Source organism: Triturus cristatus, chromosome 8 (assembly GCF_964204655.1).
Source record: "Triturus cristatus chromosome 8, aTriCri1.1, whole genome shotgun sequence".
Taxonomy (NCBI): Eukaryota; Metazoa; Chordata; class Amphibia; order Caudata; family Salamandridae; genus Triturus; species Triturus cristatus.
This window is the reverse complement of record NC_140591.1, coordinates 1,700,973,555-1,700,997,446: the sequence shown is the minus strand read 5'-3', so window position 1 is coordinate 1,700,997,446 and position 23,892 is coordinate 1,700,973,555. Positions and strand designations below refer to the sequence as shown.

General features: G+C 45.5%; 1 protein-coding gene across 1 annotated transcript in view; it reads right to left on the bottom strand.

Annotated features, from left to right (window-relative positions):
* The window catches only part of LOC146808646 (NXPE family member 1-like), a 225,509-nt gene that overhangs the window by 142,757 nt on the left and 58,860 nt on the right, over positions 1–23,892 (bottom strand). The window lies entirely within an intron of this gene.

Sequence of the window (23,892 nt, the reverse complement as noted above, 5' to 3'; positions counted from 1 at the left end):
TGCAGTGTGTGAACACAGCCGCGAGCTCCCGTTAGCTTCTATGGGGAAAGTCACGGTTAGATTTTTAAAGATTAGGTACACTTAGAAATGCGTCAGGACCAAACCCTTTTGGACTTAGGAAGTTCTAGGGCTAGCACCCACGGGAGCACCGGAGTACTCGTTTTACCTCACCCAGGGAAGCCGGGTGCATAGGTGTCTTTTAGTGTCGGGTCGCGTCGTCGATTTTAATGGGAGCTGGCGAAGAAGTGCTGCTGCCATGAAGATGTGAAGTGTCCGAAGAGATGCAAGCCTGGATCGAAGATGAGAAGAAACTGAAAGCAGAGGGGACAGAGTCTGGGTCGCTACCCAGTGACCAGGAAGGCGATAGACAGATGCCCACCGATGTCGGGTGATTTCAGGCGAAAGAGGTGAAGCTGGACTCTTCAGCCACGAGGACCAGGAGGCGTCGAGGACAACCAGGAGCTGGATTCGAGCTGTCCCACAAAGAATGTCGAGTGCTGCAGTGTTGGTGCCCGGATTGGACACAACAAACATTGGAAACAGCAACCCACGCAGAAACAAGAAAGATGCTTCGGTTCAGACTAGCAAGGTCTGTGGGACTCACCACTTGGTGAGTGAGATTCTTTCATCCTCTAGTCTTTAGTAGAGTGTCGAAGTTCCAGGATTCAGTTTCAGAGTTTCGTCTAGGTGTAATTTAAAGTCCTGTTGCCAGGGGTTCCTTACTTATACTAAAGAAAGGGGTTGGACATACTCTGGAGACCTACCTATGGGAGGGTCTGGAAAGAGGGGTGGCTACACCAATTTCCTTTGTCCAGTTTCACACCAGAGCAGGGGCTGGTAGCCCCTGCAACCGATTTGAGCAGGGCTATTCACAGAGACACCAAATGTGCCCCCAGTGCGGCCTTCAAAGCACTCAGAGTGCACCTACCCAGCCCCAAAACACTAAAGCCTGTCTGGGAGGTGGTTACACCTCCTTGTGACAGGAAGCCTATTGTCCAGGCCTCCCCTGCCGGAGTTTTGGTCAGCAGCAGAAGGTCAGACTCGTGTCTGCAGCATCCATTTTGTGATGCTAGGGCTCTTTTAAACTATTGCCGGTTAGACCAGTGTGTACATGTCTCTCCCTCTAGAAGGGTGGAATTCTACCCCCGCCGCCAGGCCTGGCGGTGGGGGTGGGGAGGGGTAGGATTCCAAAGTGTTTAACACCAAACACGACATGTTTCCATGCAGCCATCCCAAAGTTAGCATTTACCGCAAGGTTATAATGCACTTAAGAGTATATGGTCTGGCTGCATCACAGACTAGCCTCAGAGAATAGGATCCCAAAGCTGCAGAGGAGCTCAGCTCATGCTTGGGCACCCTCTCACACAAAACCAAGCACTCTGCCTTCAGGATTGATAAGGCCTGCCATAGGAGTGACTGATAGGTTTATATCTGCAGTGATTGAAGGTAGATATAGGTAACCTATATCTTAGTAAGGGGTGCATGCACCACCTTACCCAGACTGCAGTAGCAGTCCTGTGGTGTCATTTTGGAAGGCTTCCCAGGGGTGACATAACACATGCTGCAGCCCCTGTTAGGCCTCTGGGGCACCTGTGCCCTTCTTATCTAAGGTGCCATATAATAGGGACTCATATGGGTACCCCAGTAACCAAACTGGAGTGTACCTCAAGTACTTGGAATCAATTTAGAGAGGAAAGCAGATAGGCTGGGGTCTTGAATAGCAGGATCCCAGCCAAACTAAGTCAAAAACCATCAAAACACCAGAAGAAAAGTGGGGTCAACCATGTAGTCAGATTCCAATGTCCTACACACGTGTCTCCTGGTTGTACAAAGAATACAGGTGTCTCCAGCTTGTACAAAGCATACAGGTGTCTTCCACTCGTCCAAACATAAATGTGTCACCCGCTTGTACAAAGAATACAGCTGTCTTTGTCTTGTACAAAGCATACAGGTGTCTCTCGCTTGTACAAAGCATACCTGTGTCTCCCTCTTGTACAAAGCATACCGGTGTCTCCTGCTTTTACAAAGCATACCGGTGTCTCCTGCTTTTACAAAGCATACCGGTGTCTCCTGCTTTTACAAAGCATACCGGTGTTCCTGCTATTACAAAGCATACAGGTGTCTCCCTCTTGTACAAAGCATTATACAAACCATACAGGTGTCTCCCGCTTGTAGAAACCATACTGGTCTCCAGCTTGTATAAAGCATACCGGTGTCTCCTGCTTTTACAAAGCATACAGGGGTCTCCCGCTTGTACAAAGCATACCAGTGTCTCCAGCTTATACAAACCATACAGGTGTCTCCCGCTTGTAGAAACCATACCGATGTCTCCAGCTTGTATAAAGCATACCGGTGTCTCTTGCTTGTACAAAGCATACAGGTGTTTCCCGCTTGTACAAAGCATACCGGTGTCTCCTGCTTTTAGAAGTAGCATCTAAGAATTTGGGAACGTATTTTCGCTCCCATGCCGGAAGCACTGCTGTTGCATCGTAAAGATTATGCCACAATTAATTCCATTAAATCGTTTTATTCAAGGTATTCCAAACTTTTCATTTGCCTTTTCAGTTCGTTTTGTCACATGAAATCCATTTTATGTATAAAAATCTGATGCAGTAGGTATGCCCATCCAGGCCTTTTCGCTAAAGCAGGACATATACATATTTCATCCTCAGTAGTGTATCATTCCCAATGCATTTCGTGCTGCTTCATCGCCCTTCGTCAGGGGTTCACTACAAATATAAACAGCGAGTTTAGACAGTATATTTAAAGTTTAAAAACAGAATACATTTTAAACTAGTGAATGCTCATTTTATATGCGTTTTAAATGCCTCGAACGGCGTTCTCCCTCTCATAACAACCTACATCGGACCAAGATACAATACCAACCCGTTATTCTCAGTCCCATGTTTGTACACCATGTAGGAATGTCACCCCTCTGCCTCAATGTTCAACATAACCCATACTCATTAAACCAAACCTCGTGGAAGCACTCCCGTACCTGTGATGCATGTCCATTCCTGATCTCATTACTCCTTTTCCAACAACCGCCTATCAACTCACTCTCACCTGTTGCCCTTTTTAAACTCGTTAGACACCTCCCTCTCAATCGACAAAATCAGAAACTACAGAACCCATAATCCTCCACTGTGTTTAACCCAAATTTCATACCATTAAGGCCATCGTTGTTCTCCATACCCACATCCGATTATTACTATATTGCTCCGCCCACCCTTACGATGTTTACTATTACGCCCGTCATCTGATGTACTGTGAAGCATTAAACATAAAATGCAATATTAAATGAAACTTCAGATGTTAAAGTCCATATTCAAAACAACTACATGTAGTCACTTTGTTCGCGTTATGCTTGTAAAATTCAGATCAATACGTCCGTCACGTTGATGATCGCGGGAGCGGTTCAAGCAAGCATCTAAGAATTTGGGAACGTATTTTCGGCATGGGAGCGAAAATACGTTCCCAAATTCTTAGATGCTACTTTTACCCACGTGGCCGTAGGGCGGACCGCGTTACCGGGATGCACGCATCAAATGATTAAATAGATGAAACACTGTCGAAGAGGAGTGCACTTCAACTCTCTGTTTTTGTTATCCTGCTTTTAGAAAGCATACAGGTGTCTCTTGCTTGTACAATGAATACAGGTGTCTCCCTCTTGTACAAAGCATACAGGTGTCTCCAGCTTGTACAAAGCATACAGGTGTCTCCCTCTTGTACAAAGCATACCGGTCTCTCCCGCTTGTAGAAACCATACCAATGTCTCCAGCTTGTAAAAAGCATACCGGTGTCTCTCGCTTGTACAAAGCATACAGGTGTCTCCCGCTTGTACAAAGCATACCGGTGTCTCTCGCTTGTACAAAGCATACAGGTGTGTCCTGCTTGTACAAAGCATACCGGTCTCTCCAGCTTGTAGAAACCATACCAATGTCTCCAGCTTGTAAAAAGCATACCGGTGTCTCTCGCTTGTACAAAGCATACAGGTGTCTCCCGCTTGTACAAAGCTTACCAGTGTCTCTCGCTTGTACAAAGCATACAGGTGTCTCCCGCTTGTACAAAGCATACAGGTGTCTCTCGCTTGTACAAAGCATACCGGTGTCTCTCGCTTGTACAAAGCATACAGGTGTCTCCTGCTTGTACAAAGCATACAAGTGTCTCCCGCTTGTACAAAGAAAAGTGGCGGAGCGTTCATTAGGGTGCTTGGGCGTTGCCCCACTAATGCCACATGGCCACATTCATCAGAGTCGCATCGGGGCGCAGCAAACGTAACTTCCAGGACAGCCGGTCACCTGGCCCTGCCCGAGGCAGTCAGGATGCTCTGAAGGGGGTGGAGCAGCAGGGGGTTTGACTGACAAGTTTGACAACATGCATTGCAAGCAAGGCTTGCTTGCAATGCATGTTATCTTAGCAAGGGTGGTCTAGCGCAGCAGCAAGACAGAGTGCGCATGTTCGGATTTGGGCTGGTAATTTTTCCGACCAGCCTGAACATGTGCACTAGCCTGCACATTAGGATAGCGAGGGTTGATCCATGCCGCAGGCCCTGGTCTCCTAAAGAGCGGGGCGCATCCCTGCTCAAGGCAATCCTAGCGCTGCTGGAGCAGCGTCTGGATTGGCTGAGAGGCACGCATGTGCAGGCCTCTCCCACTCTCCGGTGCAGTCCTGAGGCATTTGGTGCCACGCGTGGGTGGCACACTGTGGTGTAAGTATGACCAATCACTGTGGCTTATGTGAAGCCATGCAGACAGTGATTGGCCCGATTTCTACAGTTGATGATGGCGACTGTGACGTCGCAGCACAGGGCGCCACACACACCTTGTGTTCAGTGCTGAAACAGTGCCTACTGCTCGTGTCACCCCAGCCTTGATTTGATTTGATTGATTTATTTAATCAATCAATCGCTCATCACGACGAACTGGCTGTGATTTGCGAACATCATCTGTGATGGTAAGTCTGTTCTTCATTGTGTTGAAAATAAATAACTTTTCCTGTCAAAATAAATCCCCTTACCGCCATCTATCAACGTCCGCAGTCTATTCACAACAAATTAGACACTCCAGGCCACAGGCCGTTGTCTGTAAAAAAGCTGCCCCAATTTTCCCGCTGAATTGTTCGGCCCAGGATAACGCAGCTCATTCGCGATGTAAAATACTGCATTAGAACACATATCTGGTGGTAGTCCTAGAGCTGACATTAGCCACTACGCCAAAGACAGAGGAGGCAGCTCTGCTGATGATATATGGACTTCTATAAGCTTTCAAAAGAAAAACACGGCATTTTGGGGAGGATCTGCACGAAATGACTAGTACACCTCAAATTACTTTCATATTTTCACTATACTAATTCACCACTGCACTAATTCTTTATTGGCTCCGGAATAGCGTACTACTCTCTGAAAAAGCGATTCGACGCCTCGTCTGGGGTAGTAGCGCTATATAAATGCAATTACAATACAATAAATACAAAAAAATGGCAGTAATTTCATTTTGTCAGTTCGGAAAAGAGCTGTCTGCAGAGTTGCACTGAGGACATTCTTGAGAGCAATCAGTGTGATTTGTACAGACCAGAATTGGGCTGGGAAGGTGTCTGCCTTTCTAAGCAAAAGGCCCACAAAGAACTTAATTAATGTCCCATTTTAGAAAGGCACAAGTGGATACCGTGAAGTAACCCATCCCTTTTCTTCTCTCTCCCCATCTACCCCCCTCTCCCGTCGCCAAACAACATAAAAAATTCAGAAGGCTGCCCGGTATGTCATGACTCGTTAGGCCTGTGCCCTGGAGTGTCTAAATTGTTGTGAATAGACTGCGCAGTGGCATACATACCAATTATACGTGACCTTTACGCAACAACAGCATCACCATGTATATAAATGAGCTTTGGCAATTTCATATACATTACGTATGAGTAATTTACTTTTTTCCGCGCACCAATCATGATAATACACAGAACATCTTTCTAAATCATGCCACGCAAACAAATGATGGACGGAATTCTGAATGAATCAAACATTCACCCCCAGTCAAGAGATCTGGGTTAACTCCATCGTTCTTTTGCTCACCATGCCACCCCAGTTTAGACCTAGCCATTTTGCCCTTTTGCATCTGTCACCCCGAGTGGGACTGGTATGCCCAGACGTGAGTTCCGTGCTCTCCATGTCACTGGAGTCAAGCTATCCTGGCTGATGAGGGGTGAAACCCCGAAACCGGTCCTAGGATGCTTGTTTGCAGTCCAGGGAGGACCTGGCCTGGCAGTTCGGGCTGGACTGTTCCCATGGGGGACAGGGTCAAGACTGATTTTCATATGGATGGGTCCAAACTGGAATAGCATGGTGAGCAAAAAAACGATGGATTTAGGCTCAGATCTCTGTACTGGGGTGAGTGTATGACATTGTTCTGCATTCTGTCCATCAACTGTTCTTTTTGCATCTTTCTAAATTCCTTTGTGAACTTGCCATTAATGCTTGAATTTAAACTTGCTTTCAATCTAAATCACTTTTAAACAAGCAATCCCAAGCCACTTTGATAGCTAAAAAAAGACTAAGCTAGCTGAAATCCAAGAGTCCACATGATTGACAGTAAACACCCTACAAAGCAATGAGCATGACCTTGAATTGTGTCTAATGCTCATCCTCAAATGTCATGATGTCCCAAATAATGTTTGCTTTTACATTCGCAAGCACTGTTCGTTCAAATGTTTGACCTTGGTAAGCTGAAAGGCAGAAAATGAACAGTTTTCTCATCGTAAGGTGAAACTTGCATTTCTATAACTTATTTGTGAAAGAGGCACTTTTTGTGGGTTCAGTTTGTATTTTTGAAGGGCTTGTGCCCTCATGACTAAGTAGGTGGGTGTGGATGGATGGATTGTCAGAGGGACTGGTTCCTGCATGTGAAGGCTGAGGGGCGCTGTCTCATCTGTGAGAGGACCATCCGTGTTTGGTTGACTAAATTGTTATATTTTAATTTTCCGCACCTGGTAAAGCCTGACAAGAATGACCTAATTTTTGGGCCATTTTTGGGCGAAGAAGAAGAGGCCCCAACCTCCTTTGCTGCTCTTTCACCCCGGCTACGACCCAGCAAACACCAGTGTTAAAGGGAAGGAAACTGATGCTATATTTTTTTACATTGGAGTTAGGGCTATGTATGTGGTCACTCTACATGGTGGGTGGGGTGGGTGCACATTTTGAACATTGTACCCTCAGTGGATAGCATTTACTAATAGCCTTAGCCCTGTGCTTTGGGCTATAATGGTTGTTAAAGGCACCATCTCTCCCTTGCCTTGTTAAAGGCCCTCAAGCAGTGTCTGTTTCAGTGCCTTGAGCAACCGGTATGACATACAGAGGCAACAGGCAGTAAGGCTGTATTTTTAGCAGTCATGTTGTGCAAAGGGGAGCTGTTGGAGATATATTGCGATAATGCCCAAGATATGTATTTATACTGAAATTTGATATTATTGCACAAAACATTATACATTGTACTTTGATTATTGACAGGTTTCTTTAATATTGGTACGGTCAACATCGGCATGAATACAGTAGAACAGCTACTTGCAAGGGCATTCTTTGGACGGAGACTTGAAGAGAAACTAAAAATAAAGCAATTAGGACCTGATCGCCCCGACCTAAAACTACAACAAATTTCCCAGGACAGAGGGAAGACCTACAAAGCACATTCTCAAGCACCTGGTACACAAAAGTTGATTGGCTTACAGGGTGCGCGTCAAGAAATTCTGTTCTGCTTGCTGTTTGGTGGCGACAGTCCTTGGACAAAACAAGGAGAAGCAGACTTGAAGCATTTGTCTGACAAAATCAAGAAGCATGCAGACACAAGAATCCATATGGAAAACCTGACGAGACTGGTAATGTTGGGAAACACACGGATTGAGCAGCACATAAACGACGCATACCGCAAAACCATACAGAAACACAATGAAGCGGTTGATAGGAATAGACACATACTATCAAAACTAATTGATTGCATTAGTTTCTGTGGTGCTTTCGAACTGGCATTGCGAGGCCAGGATGAATCTAAAAGTTCCTCAAATCCTGGAATATTCAGAGGCCTTGTGGATTTAATAGAAAGCATAGACAATGAAATGGAAGCACATCTAGCAAGTGCTACAGTCTTCAAGGGCACCTCTAAAACTATACAAAATGAACTCCTTGAGCGTATGCTAAAAATTATGAGAAGCCATGTTGTCCAACACGTGCAAAACACAAAACTTTGTGACTATTCAGGCTGATGACACCACTGATATGGCCACAAAAACACAGTCCGTATTAGTCTTTCGGTACCTTGACAATGACAGTAAAGTTGTGGAGAGGTTCTATGGCTTCACACATTTAAGAGACTCTAGTGCAGAAACCATTACTTCAGCTATACTGCGTGAACTGAACTTGATTTTTCCAGAGCTGCCTCAAAAAATAAAAAAACTTATCGCACAAAGCTATGATAGTGCGTCCGTAATGAGTGGAAGCCTTGGAGGAGTACAGAAAAGAATTAGAAAGGTGTACCCTAATGCCCATTATGTGCACTGTTATGCCCACCAACTTAATCTTATTATGCAAGAGGCAGTATCAAAGATCTCTGAGGCACAAATTTTCTTTCAGGATGTAGGAGGCATGGCAGCATTCTTCTCACGTTCCCCCAAAAGAACGGAAGCACTTCATGAGATAGTGGACAAAAGGCTTCCAAGGGGATCCTCAACTCGTTGGAACTTTAACATACGTACAGTCCAACTATTATATCAACATAGGGAGAACCTTGGGAAATGTTTTGACGCCATAGAAGCCAATGAAACCTTTGAATTCAAAACTCACAGTGAAGCCCGTGGCTTTGCTAGAGCACTACAAGATTGAGAGTTTCAGTTCTTTCTGTTTTTATTTCATAAAATAATGCCTTATGTCGACATATTACACAACCAGTTACAAAAACGAGACGTTGATACAGTCTTTGTGCAAAGAGCTACCAGTCTGTTTGTCACCAGCATGAGCAAAGTGAGAGATGGGGTTGACAATTTAGACAGCAGACTGCCAAAGGATTCTGCTTTCTCAAACCGCAGGAAAAACATCAGCAGTCTGGTCCGAACTGCATTATAATTGTGCATGCATGGGAACGTTTTGCTTTTACAAAAACATTTGGTGAGTGCCTCATTACTGCAAAGTGATCAGTTTGCAAATTATGATCATTCCTTCCCTGAGCAACCTCTGAATGAGGCTGTGGGAGCTTATCCTATGCTCAACAAAGAGGATCTGAAAACTGAGTTGACTGTACTGTACGGAATGAGTGTATACCGGAAGGCCACTGGTGCCATTTCTTTGCGGGCTTTAATTCAGAAACTTAATAAGGAAAAGTCACTTACAGAGACAGTGGCTTTACTAAAAATAGTCATTACCACTCCTATGACAACAGCAGAGTAGGGACGATGTTTTTCCACCTTAAACAGAATTAAGACATTCCTGAGGAACACCATGATTCAGGAAAGACTAAATGCTTTAGCAATGCTCTCTATAGTGAGATACCTAGTTAAAAGAATCCCAGACTTTAACGTTCAAGTTATTGAGAAGTTCGCTGCTATTAAAGACAGACGTGCTGATTTTGTCTACAAAAAGTGAACAATTTGTTAATCCTAACATTTCTTGAACAGTTTGTGGCCATTTCTTGAATGCTGCTCGTTTGTGACCTGCTCAGTTGTTTCTTATCTGCTGTACAGATATTGGAAACACTGAAATTATTGGTGTATAACGTATTATGCCTAGATTCAATCTGTTTAATGTGCTCTTTTTTCAAAATTTCCTCACATAGTTAGTCTAATATAGATATCATACAGTATTGTGCATTAAGCGTTGTCAACCTCCTAAAAAGCAGATGACATCTACAAATCAACAGACATCATTGGCATAATTATACACATGCTGCCCCTTGCGTCGCATTCCCATTGCCCCCCATCCAATAATAAAAGGCCCATTGTGCTCCTTCTATAAACCCAAAGTGAAACCTGAACTAATACCCAAAAGGTACAACTATACCTTATAAATAAGGCACATATCAGAAGGAACAAGCATTGGCGTAGCCAGTGGGTCTCGCCTTTGGGACCTTATAAGTGTTTAGCCATGCAAGTTTATTTATTTGTTTGATTAATTAAAATCTTACAAAGATTGCTAAAATATCATCAAAGTTAAAAAATTATAAAACAATCAATCATATAAGATTTATATTTACAAAAACTTAATTATATGATATATATTAGCACAATCCATTATAAAATCAGATAAATACCTCCAGCTTTTTCCCAACAGCACATATAAATTTTACAAATGCAGAATTCATTAGTAAGTCTTCAGGATTAAAACATGCTATCAGGGCGTGCCTACATGTCCTTACACCACGATTATTAAATAGTTTCTTGAGTGTGGATTTTCTTTCATATTCAACTCCGGGCAAAGACACAGTAAATGGATAATGTTCTCCTGGCCGGATTTACATAGCCTGCATAGTTTATCCTCCTCTGTTCTCTTCCATGGAGGTAAGTGACATAATCCTGGCAAACAACCAAATCTAGCTTTAATGAAGGTGTGTTTGTTTTTCTTAGACCATGATGTTTCAAGATATTTTTTAACCTTTATGCCCTTAAATCCATTTATAATTGGCCATGCATGAATCCTTTTCACTAGCATGTCTTTATCCTTTATCAAGGATAGGTGGTTGGTAAGTTTATTAATAGTTTTTTTTAAGCTTTCCTGCGCAATTTTATTATTCCGAATCGATGTTTTGCCATATTTCTCTATCGCTGTGTTTAGATAGGACCAAGCGTGTAACTTTCTGTTATCTTTTACTTCTTACCACAACAGCCGAGACATTTGGTTATCTTGGTCATTTTTTATTCTATTCCATACTTTAAGTGCTTGTCCTTTCCTTGCATATTGCTGATTATTTAACCCAAATTCCAATCTCACATGTGCTTGTGAGGCATTCTTTGGCAGGGAGAATAACATTTTATAGGTTTTTGCAACCGCACTATTAATGATCTCCGCATCTTTCCCATTCATTGCCTCACTCCCATACGTTAGAGTTGGTAGTAGTTTTGCAGCGATTACTTTTAAAAAAAGGGACGATAAGACAAGTCACTTATAGCTTTCTGAATAGTCCTAAATGCCGCAACCAGGGTATTTGCTTTCCTTGCAATATCCATTTTTTGTGGTAAGAAGTTTCCATTGTCAATAAAAATAACACCCAGGTATTTATAGGAAACAACTTGTTCCAATTTGTTGCCTTTCAAAAACCATTTATATTTATATTTAAGTCGCGTGTTTTTAGTAATAACCATTACCTTGGTCTTAGCTTCATTTATTATCATACCATTTTCCTTTGAAAAATTTAAAATACATTTGATTAATCGTTGCAATCCAATTTTAGTGTGACTTAAGAGTATAACGTCATCTGCATACAACAAGTTGGATATTTGTTTGTCTGCTCGCTTCGGTGGATGTGCATTCATTTCATTCAAAGCCGTGGAAAGATCAGCTAAAAATAAATTAAAAAGTAGGGGGGCAGGACGCACCCTTGTTTTAGTCCTCTAGACGTGGGGATTTCTTTTGTTAGTGTGCGTCCATCACCAATCCTCACCCTGCTCCAAGTATCAGAGTGCAGAAGCTTAATCATTTTTAGCAATGTATCAGGAATTCCTAATTTTCAAGTTTTGTCCACAGAAGATTTCTATCAACAAAATCAAAAGCAGATTTAAAATCCACAAAACAGAAATATTAAGGTTGTTTTGCTGAGATTGCCTTATCCATTAATACGTATAATATTAATATATTTGTGGAGGTTCCCAGACCTTTAATAAAGCCTGTTTGATTCGGGGGCAGCACCTGCTTTTCCTTTGCCAAATCTGTTAAAATCATCAATAGAATCCCAGAAAACAATTTTGCATCAGTATCTTGAAGGGTAATTAAACTGTAGTTTTCCGGCAATTGCCAATTTCCTTTCTTAAAGATAGGAGATATTAGTGACCCTCTCCACGGTTTCGGAATTAATCCACTCTGAACCACTTCATTAAAGACAGTAGTTAGATATACGGACCAAAATTCTGAACCTCTCTGCCCCCACACCCGCACTTCACCATACGGCATCCGGATAAGAAGATCTCCGACAAATAGCCCCTATTACAGGGAGCCCGTCGGGTATTGCACCGCCGACCCGACGAGGAGCAGCCCATATGATGAAGCATGACACCTGCAAGGGTGTGTGAAGGCATTACTATCCGGAATATGGATTTCCCACACAGACACCAAATTTTGGCCTTGTGTGACTCTCTGGTTTCTCTGACTCTATACTTCTAAGTGTTTTCACACATGAGGAACGGCATAAAAACTTCCTTTGTATAACATTCATCTGGGCCTCCCCTTTATGCTGGACCTCCCACTCCGTCAGAGTGGACAAAGGCCCTTTCGTGCCCCTGTTTTGGTTACTGTATAAAATGTTCCCATTGCTCTATTACTGTTGTCATCGCAGTTTCTTAAAAACACTCATTAACTAGGTTTTGTGTATTGGTCTGTGTTAGAATCCGGGGTCGCTTGTTGGCGCAGGTATGCACTTGCGACAAGCAGGGACCCTTTCCTCTAAGTCAGGGCGAAGGATTACTCTGCGAAAATAACCCCTGCTCACCCTCTAGGTAACGTGGCGCGAGCAGTCATGCTAGATTCCAGAGGGCATTAGGTTAAGCATTCAAGATGTCCCACACAACAACCATCAACCCACCACACAGAGACACAAGACTGTATTTTTGTAAAAATAAACTCTTTATATAAAAGGTTTCTTCAAGCAGGCTTTAAAAATACAGTTCTTCACTTCAAATGAGGTTCCAGTTATTTGTAATGACTTTTCAGCAGTCCACAGTTCTTAAAGTGGCAAGTCTTGGTTAAAAATACACTTCTGTGAGGTCTGTGCACTTCGTAGGGCCGTCGGTATGCTTCGTACGAGTTTTTAGACGCGTCGTGCCGTTTCTCACGCTTCCCGCGTGGGCAATGTCTATATATTTCTAACGGGACGGACCGTACCTTCGCTGGGACGCTCCGTACAGCTGGTGCGACCCGTACCAAAGCTCACACTTCACGCGTGAACAGCGTAGCACGACGCCAGCGCTGGTACGGACCGTACAAAGGCAAGTACGGTTCGTACGAGGGCGCTTTCAATGCACAGTACCTGGGATCTTTGTGGGAAGTTCGTGGCGGCCTCAGCAGTCCCGCAAAGGGCTTCCCGCGTCGCATTGAAGTCCCGGCTCTTTAGTGGACGGCGATGCTTCGTGGGGCGCTCGGGACGTCTCGACACACCACGGAGGTCGGAAGCAGGAGGGGCAGCTTGGGGGTGATTCTCAGCGCGTCGCGCTGTCGGCAGACACCAGGATCGGCGAACAGTGCACCTGGGGTCCTTACAGTGGTCTCGGCGGCTCAGGGTCGCAGAGGCTCGGCGATTGGACGCAGGTCGTGTCCCTTCACATTGCGAGCTACGGCTCGAGGGAGCAGTTGCTTGCTTTGGTCAGACCAGGCGGGCTGGTCGTCGCGGTGCTCACAGCAGCCCGGGCAGCCAGAGGTCGCGGTGCTTAGCGAGATGGGGGCACACAGGTTCTCTGGGGTCAGCGTTGCAGGGGCACCCACAGCAGCTTCCTCTTCTTTCAGGGAAAGGTAGCGCCCACTGTTCCTCGGGCGCAGTTCAGGGGGCAAGTTCACACGCAAGCCCTTGGAGATTGTTTGTAAAGCACAAGTTGAATTCAAAGTCTTTCAGTCTTTTCCTCCTCTCCTTCAGCAGCAAGGCACCCACCACAGGCCAGTCTCACAGGCTTAGAGAAAGTACTCCTCCATGCAGCTTTCCCAGGTACTTCTCTTCAGGCAGAGTTTCTTCTTGGCGCAAACAGGATCTGATTCCTTAGGAGCAGGGCTCCTTCTTTTATACCGCAATTCTTTTGTTCTTTGTCCCCAGGGGGCCTGGGCCTGGCTCAGTCCGGTTTTGGAGCACTTTGTTGTGGTGACTCTGCTCTTTCCTTTCAGCAGCAGGGCAGAGACATCAGCCGCTCCACAGGGGGCGGAGCCGGCATTGTGGTGGCAGAGTACAGGTCTATTCAGAGTCAAGGTGTACTCCTCCCACCCACCCTGGTGTAATCTCTCTACCCACCACCTGGCAGCCAGCCTGTCTCATGGAATTCCCCAGCCCTGCCCCTCACTGAAACTAGGCAGCACACACACACAGCAGAGGCGGACTGAAATGGCTAAGCAAGTAAATACTAACTTTCTAAAAGTAGTATTTACAAACACAGGATATTAAAATAAACTTTACTAAAAGAAGTATTTTATTATTCTGAGTTCAGGCATACTAAACTTGAATTTCTACCATGCTCTATGAGTTCACTGGAATTACAGTGTGTAGTAATTCCAGCAGCCCATTCTGGCCTATGGAGAGCAGGTAGCCTTCAATAGTGAAAAACGAAAATGGCTGTAATTCACTATTAAGACATGCCACACACATCAGGGCATGTCCTACCTTATGCCTACAATGCACCCTGCCCATGGGCCTACCAGAGGGGTGACTAATATGTAGTTAAGGGAGGGTTTAGGGACTGGCAAGTGGGTGCAATTGCGCAGTCAGCGCGACAGTACCAGACTGCACGCAGGTTCTGCAGTGGCAGACCTTAGACACATTTTACTAGGCTGCTTCTGTGGGTGGCACAACCAGTGCTGCAAGCCCACCAGCAGCATTTGTATTTACAAGCCCTGGCACTCCTGGTGCACTTTACTAGGGGCTGATAGTAAACCAAATAAGCCAATCATGGAATCCAATGAACATCAACATTTTACCATGGGGAGAGCATATGCACCTTAGCACTGGTCAGCAGTGGTAAGGTGCCCAGAGTCATAAAACAGCCAACAACAGGTCAGAAAAAATACAGGAGGAAGGCAACACGTTTAGGGATGACCCTGCAAAAAGGGCCAAGTCCAACAGTTTGATTGAGTGAGGGTATCCGAAAGCCTGAGGGTGTAAGATTCCCTACTCTTTCAAGAGTACGGAAGTCCAGAAGGCGTGGTGAGGCGAGTGGGAGCTGTGCGGAGCTGTGTGCACGGCGGAGCTGGGCAGTGTGAGCCCCGGAACCCCGAACACCGAATACCCTGAGCTCTGAGCCCTGACGGCTGAAGGTACGGCTGAGGAGCGACCGGTGAAGCGCAAACAATCTTGCACACCAGTGGAGCCGGCAGAGCCGAGGCGTGTTGCGGGAACAGCTGGTGAGCCGTGAGGTTAGTGAATGCCGGTGGGCTGAGGTGAGCGCAAGCCTCCAAACGCCTTCAGTGCCTCTAAGCACCCTCTGCGTCTACTCCTTTAGAGCCTCTATAACGCCAGGTTCAGGGAGGTTATAGGAGGCCTGAGGCAGAGTGGGTGCGCCGGTGTTGGTGCGGGTGTGCCGGTGTTGGTGCTCATTGTGCATCTGTGGGCGGAAGGTATTGTGCGTCCTGCAGTTGCGTTTCACCCGCCCCGTGCTTCAAGGCTGCAAGACCGTGGCTTCACCCTGAAAGCCCCCTGAAAATTCCAGAAGATTTCAGGACCGCAGGAGCTACAGAGGGGGGAGGACCATTGTTTTTGTCTTTGTTAAAAACACAAGTGCTAGGGAAAAGTGAGCACTTGGATTAAAAAAAAAATGTGTGAGCAGAGTGGAAGCAGTAGTAGGAGAACTGCTGGTACACTGGCACGTGGACACGCTGACATGTTGTAGCACCGATGTTAAGGAGTCAAGAAGCTGTTCTGACATCAACCCTTGTAGGAGTTGTCTATGACCCTAAAATTGCGCAATAACTGCGATTGTGTCTGCGATTGCGGGACTTGCGGTGGGTGAGAGTGCGCTCTCCGGGATTGCTACAGGATAGCTACGATACCCAACAGAGAACAGGAGCTGTAAAAGCTGCATGAGCACCCTCATCGGAAAGCGAGCTTGTGAATTTTTTTATTCCTTCAATCGTCCTGCATTGCCTGCATCTGTGGCGTATATTGTGGCATATACTGTGGTACACAAATAAACACGCATTATTGATAGAACAAGTATTTATATATTTTGTGGGGGGTAAATAAGGCTGTTATTTGAAATGCGCTCAGGCAAAGAAAGAACTATGGGTACTCCAAAAAGACGTGCCTGAAAAACTCAAGCACCAAAGTGCTAAGAAATACTAAAGCTCAAATTAAGGGGGCAAGCCAAACATTAATTTCGCCAATAGCTAGGATGTTTGAAAAATTACTAAAATCCCACAGAAATTTGATTTTATGCATGATCCAACAACCACACTTATGTCAATGCATTTAGAAGCAGAAATAAAAAGCCTACAGACCCCAATCAAGCCAACAAATAATTTGAAAGAGAATATAGATTTAATTGATGTAGACTGGGAATCGGACCAGGTAAACAAACTGCAAACTAAAGATCGTCAAATAAAAGAGCAAACAGAGGATGCGGATCCATTACATTTATTACATCCAGTATACCAAACACTATCTCCACAAACCGGAAATAGAGAGACGGATAAAAATAGGACGGAAAAACCAACAAAGGATTTTATATGTGAAGGACAAATAAAAGAGCAAACAGAGGATGCGGATCCATTACATTTATTACATCCAGTATACCAAACATTATCTCCACAAACCAAATAGAGAGACGGATACAAATAGGACGGAAAAACCAATGAAGGATTTTTGCAAATCGATAAGACCAAGAATACGCCCACTGCAGGAGCTTCATGGCCAATAGAAGTAAAGGTTGAAATAAGGAAGAAAAATGAGGATTTAGTCAATGAATATACACTGAGCACTAAATCAGGAAACCAACAAAAATGCACCACGGTTATAATTAATCCTGTATATAAATCAATCACTGCATTTGTAAAGCGCGCTACATACCCGAGAGGGTCTCAAGGCGCTGGTCGAAGAGCCAGGTCTTGAGGAGTCTTCTGAAGGCCAGCAGGTCCTGGGTCTGTCGTAGGATGGTGGGGAGAGTGTTCCAGGTCTTGGCGGCGAGGTATGAGAAGGATCTGCCGCCGGCGGTGGTTTTTCAGATGCGGGGGACTGTGGCGAGGGCGAGGCTGGCTGAGCGGAGGCTTCGGGTGGGGGTGTGGAAGCTGTGTCGGTTGTTGAGGTAGGTGGGTCCGGTGTTGTGCAGTGCTTTGTGTGCGTGGATCAGGAGCTTGAAGGTGATCCTTTTGTTGACGGGGAGCCAGTGCAGGCCTCTCAGGTGGAGTGTGATGTGGCTGCAGCGGGGGACGTCGAGGAAGAGTCGGGCCGAGGCGTTCTGGATGCATTGGAGTCGTCTCAGGAGCTTGTTTGTAGTTCCTGAGTAGAGGGCGTTCCCGTAGTCGAGTCTGTTGGTGATGAGGGCCTGGGTAACGGTTTTTCTCGAGGGGGATCCATTTGAAGATCCTGCTGAGCATACGGAGGGTGTTGAAGCAGGACGCGGAGACAGGGTTGTCTTGCCTGGTCATGGAGAGAGTGGAGTCGAGGATGACCCACAGGTTGCGTGCGTGGTCCGTGGGTTCCGGGGCTGTGCCTAGTGACGTGGGCCACCAAGAGTCGTCCCAGGCTGATGGGGTGGGTCCGAGAATGAGGACCTCTGTCTTGTCTGAGTTCAGCTTCAGTCTGCTGTCCTTCATCCAGTCGGCTACGGCCTTCATTCCTCTGTGGAGGTTAGCTTTGGCGGTGTGGGGATCTTCGGTGAGGGATATGATCAGCTGGGTGTCGTCGGCGTAGGAGATGATGTTGAGGTTGTGTTGTCGTGTGACGTGGGCGAGGAGGGCCATGCAGATATTGAACAGTGTCAGGCTGAGGGAGGATCCCTGTGGGACGCCGCAGATGATCTCGGTGGTTTTGGAGCGGAAGGGTGGGAGGCGGACGCTCTGGGTTCTGCCAGAGAGGAAGGATGTGGTCCAGGCCAGGGCCTTCTCTTGGATACCGGCGTCATGGAGGCGTGCCGATAGGGTGTGGTGGCAGACCGTGTCAAAGGCTGCTGATAGGTCCAGGAGGATGAGGGCGGCTGTTTCTCCTTTGTCCATCAGGGTCCGGATGTCGTCAGTGGCGGCGATGAGGGCGGTCTCGGTGCTGTGGTTGCTGCGAAAACCGGATTGGGAAGGGTCCAGGATGTTGTTAACTTCGAGGTAGCGGGTCAGCTGTTTGTTGACAATCTTCTCGGTCACTTTTGCCGGGAAAGGGAGCAGGGAGATGGGCCGGAAGTTCTTGAGGTCCTTGGGGTCCGCCTTGGGCTTCTTCAGAAGGGCGTTGATCTCGGCGTGCTTCCAGCTTTCTGGGAAGGTTGCTGTCTCGAAGGAACAGTTGATTGTTTTCCGGAGGTGGGGCGCGATGGTTGCACTGGCTTTGTTGAAGACGTGGTGAGGGCAGGGGTCCGATGCGGATCCGGAGTGGATGGAGTTCATGGTTTTGATGGTGTCTTCGTTGCTGAGGCCGGACCAGACGGTCAGGCAACTGGTGTGAGTGGTAGTCGCAGGGGTGGTGCACTGGGTGGTGGGTGCGGGGGGGTCGGAGTTGAAGCTGTTGTGGATGTCGGTGATCTTGCGGTGGAAGAAGGTGGCCAGGAAGTCGCACAGGTCTTGAGATGGCGGGATGTCGTTGGTGTTGGAGCTGGGGTTGGAGAGTTCTTTCACGATGCTGAAGAGCTCTTTGGTGTTGTGTACGTTGTTGTCTAGGCGGTCCTTGAAGGCGGTCTTCTTGGCGGTCCTGACGAGTTGGTGGTGTCTGTAGGTGGCGCTCTTGAGGGCTGTGTGGTTGTCTGGTGTTCGGCCGTGGAGCCATTTCTTCTCCAGCTTCCGACAGGTGTGCTTGGAGATCCGGAGGTCCTCAGTGAACCAGACGGCTTTCTTGTTGGTGTGGTTGCTTGTAGAGGTCTTGAGAGGGGCGAGGGTGTTGGCGCAGTCGTTGATCCACTGTGTGAGGTTGGTCGCGGCGGTGTCTGGGTCGGTGGGGTCGGTGGGTGGTCTCAGGGCGAGGGCAGTAGTCAGTTGGTCCTCGGTGACCTTGCCCCAGCAGCGGCGTGGTAGCTGTTGGGTGCGGTGGTGTGTGGTGTGTTTTCTGAAGGTGAAGTGGACGCATCTGTGGTCGGTCCAGTGTGGTTCGGTGGTGTGGTTGAAGGAGACGTGGGGGCTTGCGAAGAAGATGGGGTCGAGCGTGTGCCCAGCGGCATGGGTAGGTGTCGTTACGAGCTGTTTGAGTCCGAGGTTGGCGAGGTTTGCTATCAGGGCGGTGGAGTTGGCGTCGTTGTTGTTCTCGAGGTGGAAGTTCAGGTCCCCGAGGAGGATGTAGTCCGTGGAAGCGAGGGCGTGGGTACTGATGAGGTCGGCGATGGTGTCACTGAACTGTGGGCGGGGTCCGGAAGGTCTGTAGATGAGAGTTCCTCTGAGGGCGGTGTTGGGGTCGGTGTGGATCTGGAAGTGCATGTGCTCGGCGGTGGTGAGGGTGTCAACGGTGTTCGTTGAGATTTTGATGGAGTCTTTGTGGATGATGGCGATTCCTCCTCCCACTCCGTTGGTGCGGTCTCTGCGGGAGATCTTGTAGCCCTGTGGGATGGCTATGGCGATGTCTGGTGCTGAGGTGGCGTTCAGCCAGGTCTCCGTCAGGAAGGCGACGTCGGGGGCGGTGGAGTCTAGGAGGTCCCAGAGTTCAATGGCGTGCTTGCGAGCGGAGCGGGTGTTGAGGAGGATGCAGCGGAGGTGGTTGGGTTCTCTGGCTGGTGGTGTGGAGGGATGGATGCTTGTGAATCTGCAGTTCCGGTAGGTGAAAGGCCCCTGGGTGCGTTTCGGGGTGGCCCAATAGCAGGGGTGGCCTCGTCTGGTGTTGAGTGCGTGGAGGGTGCTTGCGTCGTAGTGCAATCTGGCGTTGCGGGGGGTGCGGGGTCCAGGGGTTCTGGCGCTGGGTGCGGTCCAGGCGCGGACGGGCGCAGACGGGCTTGCCTTAGGAGCGCCTTCGGCGCGCCAGCGGCACGCCTGCTGCGCGGCCACTTCGCGGCCTCCATATGAGGGTAGAGGGAGGGAGGAGCAGCTGGGAGTTGGGAGCGGGGCGGCCAATGGGAGTGGGCCTATTATGCAAAATAATGCTTGCGGGGAGAAAAAGAATAAGGATCAGAGTTCTGAAAGCCAAGAACAGGCGAGCATATATCAACCTAAAACACCAGTAATTATAAATAAAATTCTAGGCAGTAATGATCAACCGGTATTTACAAATAAATATTCTACTAATAATAATAGTATGACTACGCCAAAAAAAAGTATCAGCAACAACAAATAATAGAAAGTGGACATGACGACACTAATATTTCAATGTGTGATAAGGATACAGACATGGACAACAAAACAAAAAATAAAGGCAACCAAGAAGTAGGATCCATATGGGATATATTTTATCAAACATCGGTATTAACTCTTGAAGCTCTAACAGTACAATGTAATAAAATGGATACTCAAATTGATATACTCGGAGTTATGGCAAATGCAGTCGCTGGGATTGGGCACAAATTGGCAGAACTGAATAATCTCATAATTAAAGCCCAAAGGGAAGCAGCTTCAAATTATATTGAATGTACATGCGCTCCCTTAATTAACAAATTTTTAACTATTCCAGACGTCGTGAACACAATCTTAGAGAATGTCAAAGATATTGTCTGCAAAAAAAAGGAATATCGGAAGGAGAATTGGTGTTACTCAGATAAAAATGTATCTGTTTTGCTAGAGGGAAAAAAAAATGGAGCAATCGGGTGAAAAAATAGATACCGAGGCCTCTACTATACCAAGTACGTCAATAATACGGAGTAGAAAACAAGATATAAACAAGAAAAAAGGTTTGAAACACTGTCGGATTACTCACATGACCTGAAGGAAGGTGGAGAAAATGACGAGGATTCAATAACCTTTAAAAGAACAAAAAGACAAAGAAAAAAACTACGTAAAGCCAGAAATAAGGCGAAAAGGGTAAGTGCAGCAAAAAAAAATTGACATCAAATTAGACGCATCCTCTAATCAAGTTGACGTAGGAGGAAAATTAAGGAAAAAATCATTAGAAAACCAAGACATGAAATCTGCAAAAACCTTACGGAAAAAAAAAGAAAAATATTATGATATCTTTACTAAGTCTGGGAATAATTTGGGCGAAAAAAATTCCGTCGCTACAAATACAATTACACGAGCAGATAGAACTAGCCAAAGGCCTTGTTCTCCAGTATTTGAAGTAAATAGGGACCAAGAAAAAGAAGCATTATGCAAACTCAATGGAAACAGATGTGTAATAAAAGAGGTCACTTCTTGTGATATTCAAAATGAACAAACAATAAATATGACCCAAGTCATGAGGCCACCAAATCTTCTCGAACCTAAAACTGTAGTGCACAATCAGAATGATGAGCAAAACTATATGGGACAATTGATTCAGAAGACAATATATCACAAGCAAAAAACTGCACTAAGCATAGGTGGGAACATGAACCAACAAAAAGATAATCGAGCAAGGAATGAACTGTGGGTTGATAAAACATCGATTAAGTCTTTGGAAGTCAAAGAAACAATAGAGGAAATGAGACAAAAAAAAACATGGGATAACCTAGTGATTGAAAGAAGTGGTCAAAATCTGCAAATTACATATGAGGAACAGGGAAGAATTGAAAAAAAAAAAAAAGAGAAGTAGGCCTCTTAAAAAAGTCTGCTCAAATTATTTTCACACCAATATATGACTCACGGGGCAAACACGACATTTTGAATAGAGGAAATATCCTTCGGCTATTGAAAGCAATGGGAACATTGGAAAAAGTAACATCTGAAGATATTGAATGTGTAGGATTTTTACCTAATCCTGAAGGCAAACATCCCCTAATGCTCTTAACAGTGGTCTCTGTGTTTACAGCGGATTTAATCATGCAGGAGCAAGGAACTTTTCAAAACTGGGGGATATTAATTAGTCAACCGACTCCAAAGGTCTAGCCAACACCTTTTTTAAAAACAGAAAGCCCGACAAAAAAGCCAAAGCCGGAAAAAAATGATTCAGTTTTTTCCATATTAAAAAATTCCCTTGGAAAAACATGTCTTGAAGAAAAATACCCTTCCAAAAAAACAAAAGTAGAACACACAAATGGTATAAATGAAAAATGAATTGTGACAGCTCTACATGGTGAAGAAGAACATTGACAAAGCTCAATACAGGCAGCATTAGTAGAGCAGAATAGGGATAGTTTTATAATAAGAATGTGCTCATGTAATATAAATGGGATATGTAAAAAACTAAAAGATGCCCAAATAGATGCATTACCAAGTTCTAGTCATGTTATACAGTTGCAGGAAACCTGGACAATGGACCCATTTATGTTACATCAATATAAAGGATATTTTGAACCTGCAAGCAAAAACCACAAATTTGGTCGTCCATGCGGGGGGCTTGCAATATTTATATTGACTGAATTAAAAATAAATCATGAGCGCATAGCTACAAATAACCCTAATCTTCTTGCTGTAAAGTTGAGATATACATCGGGCATAGGTAAGATTCAAAAAATCATAATTTGGATCTACATATATATATTCCACCAAAACAGAGCACTAGGAAAGAAATGTGTGCTGCTCTACATAGTTTTCTTCTGGAGCATATTTTGGAAGAGGCTTTGGCAGATTATATCGTATCAGGTGATTTTAATATAAACTTATTAATATCTTTTCTACGGGACGATTTTGTCCAGTCCCAGAACCAACAATGGGAAATCCCTGAAAAAATAACTGATCCTCGAACAAATATTAATCGAAATAGAATGGGGAGAAACTTTCTGATGGACATGGAGGCATTGGGTTAAGAATATTGAACGGTAGATTCCCAATGGACAGACCACCTGCGTGGACATTTCATTCGCAGAATGGTAGCTCATGAATTGATTACACAATGGCTTCATTATATATCTTCAATAAAACGATCTCCTACCAACTGAACGAAGTGCCGGACAGTGACCATAGTCAACAAATAATGAAGATAAAACTTGTCCAAAACCTCAAAAATATTGGACAACGCAAGGCCAGATCTGTACCATCAATTATAGGAAACTCATATGGAAACCAAATAATGCGGATGATATAAAGGAAAATACACAAAACCTATTTAATGAGTGTTTTAAAGTGTTTAGCCACGCAACAATTGATGTTGTTGCACCAAGGATATTGTGCTACGTAACTAAATACTTATAAGGTCCCAAAGGCGAGACCTATTGGCTATGCCAATGCTTGTTAATTTGTATATGTGCCCTCCAGCACTAACAAATAAAGGCAGAGACACTGGAGTGGAGGCGAGATATATTCTGATGATAACCAACGACTGGTGAGCCTGAGTGGGGAGTCTAACAATGACGTCATCTTATCCGACTGCCCGAAAGTCTGGGTGCATATTAAAAACCTCTATATCAACAGTGGCCAGACAGAAGAGGTGCTTCTGAGCAAAGACTGTGACGCTGCTTCCTTACTGATGATTTGTCCTGATGACTTTGCTCCTGCATCGAGCACTGTTAAGGTGGCGTATTATTTGAGGTTTTGTTCAATACTGAAATATTGTTGGCTCTGCAAGTGCATGTGGGCGTCAAGTCAGTTCACTGCCAAGTGTATGACTTGTCTAAAGTTCTATCTGTCTGGTCTGTGGACCACAGTAAACTTTTAGCCCAAACCATTGTGTTATCTGAAGTTTAATACTGTCTAAAGGCCTTCCTTGGGCTTCCAAAGAAGGGTAACTTCAAACTCCAGAACCTACTAAATGCAGTGAAGCTTATTCTCCATGTTTAAAAAAATGATGCTTTAAGGGGGAGAGCAGGACGGCGGAGATGGACGACTGCACAAAG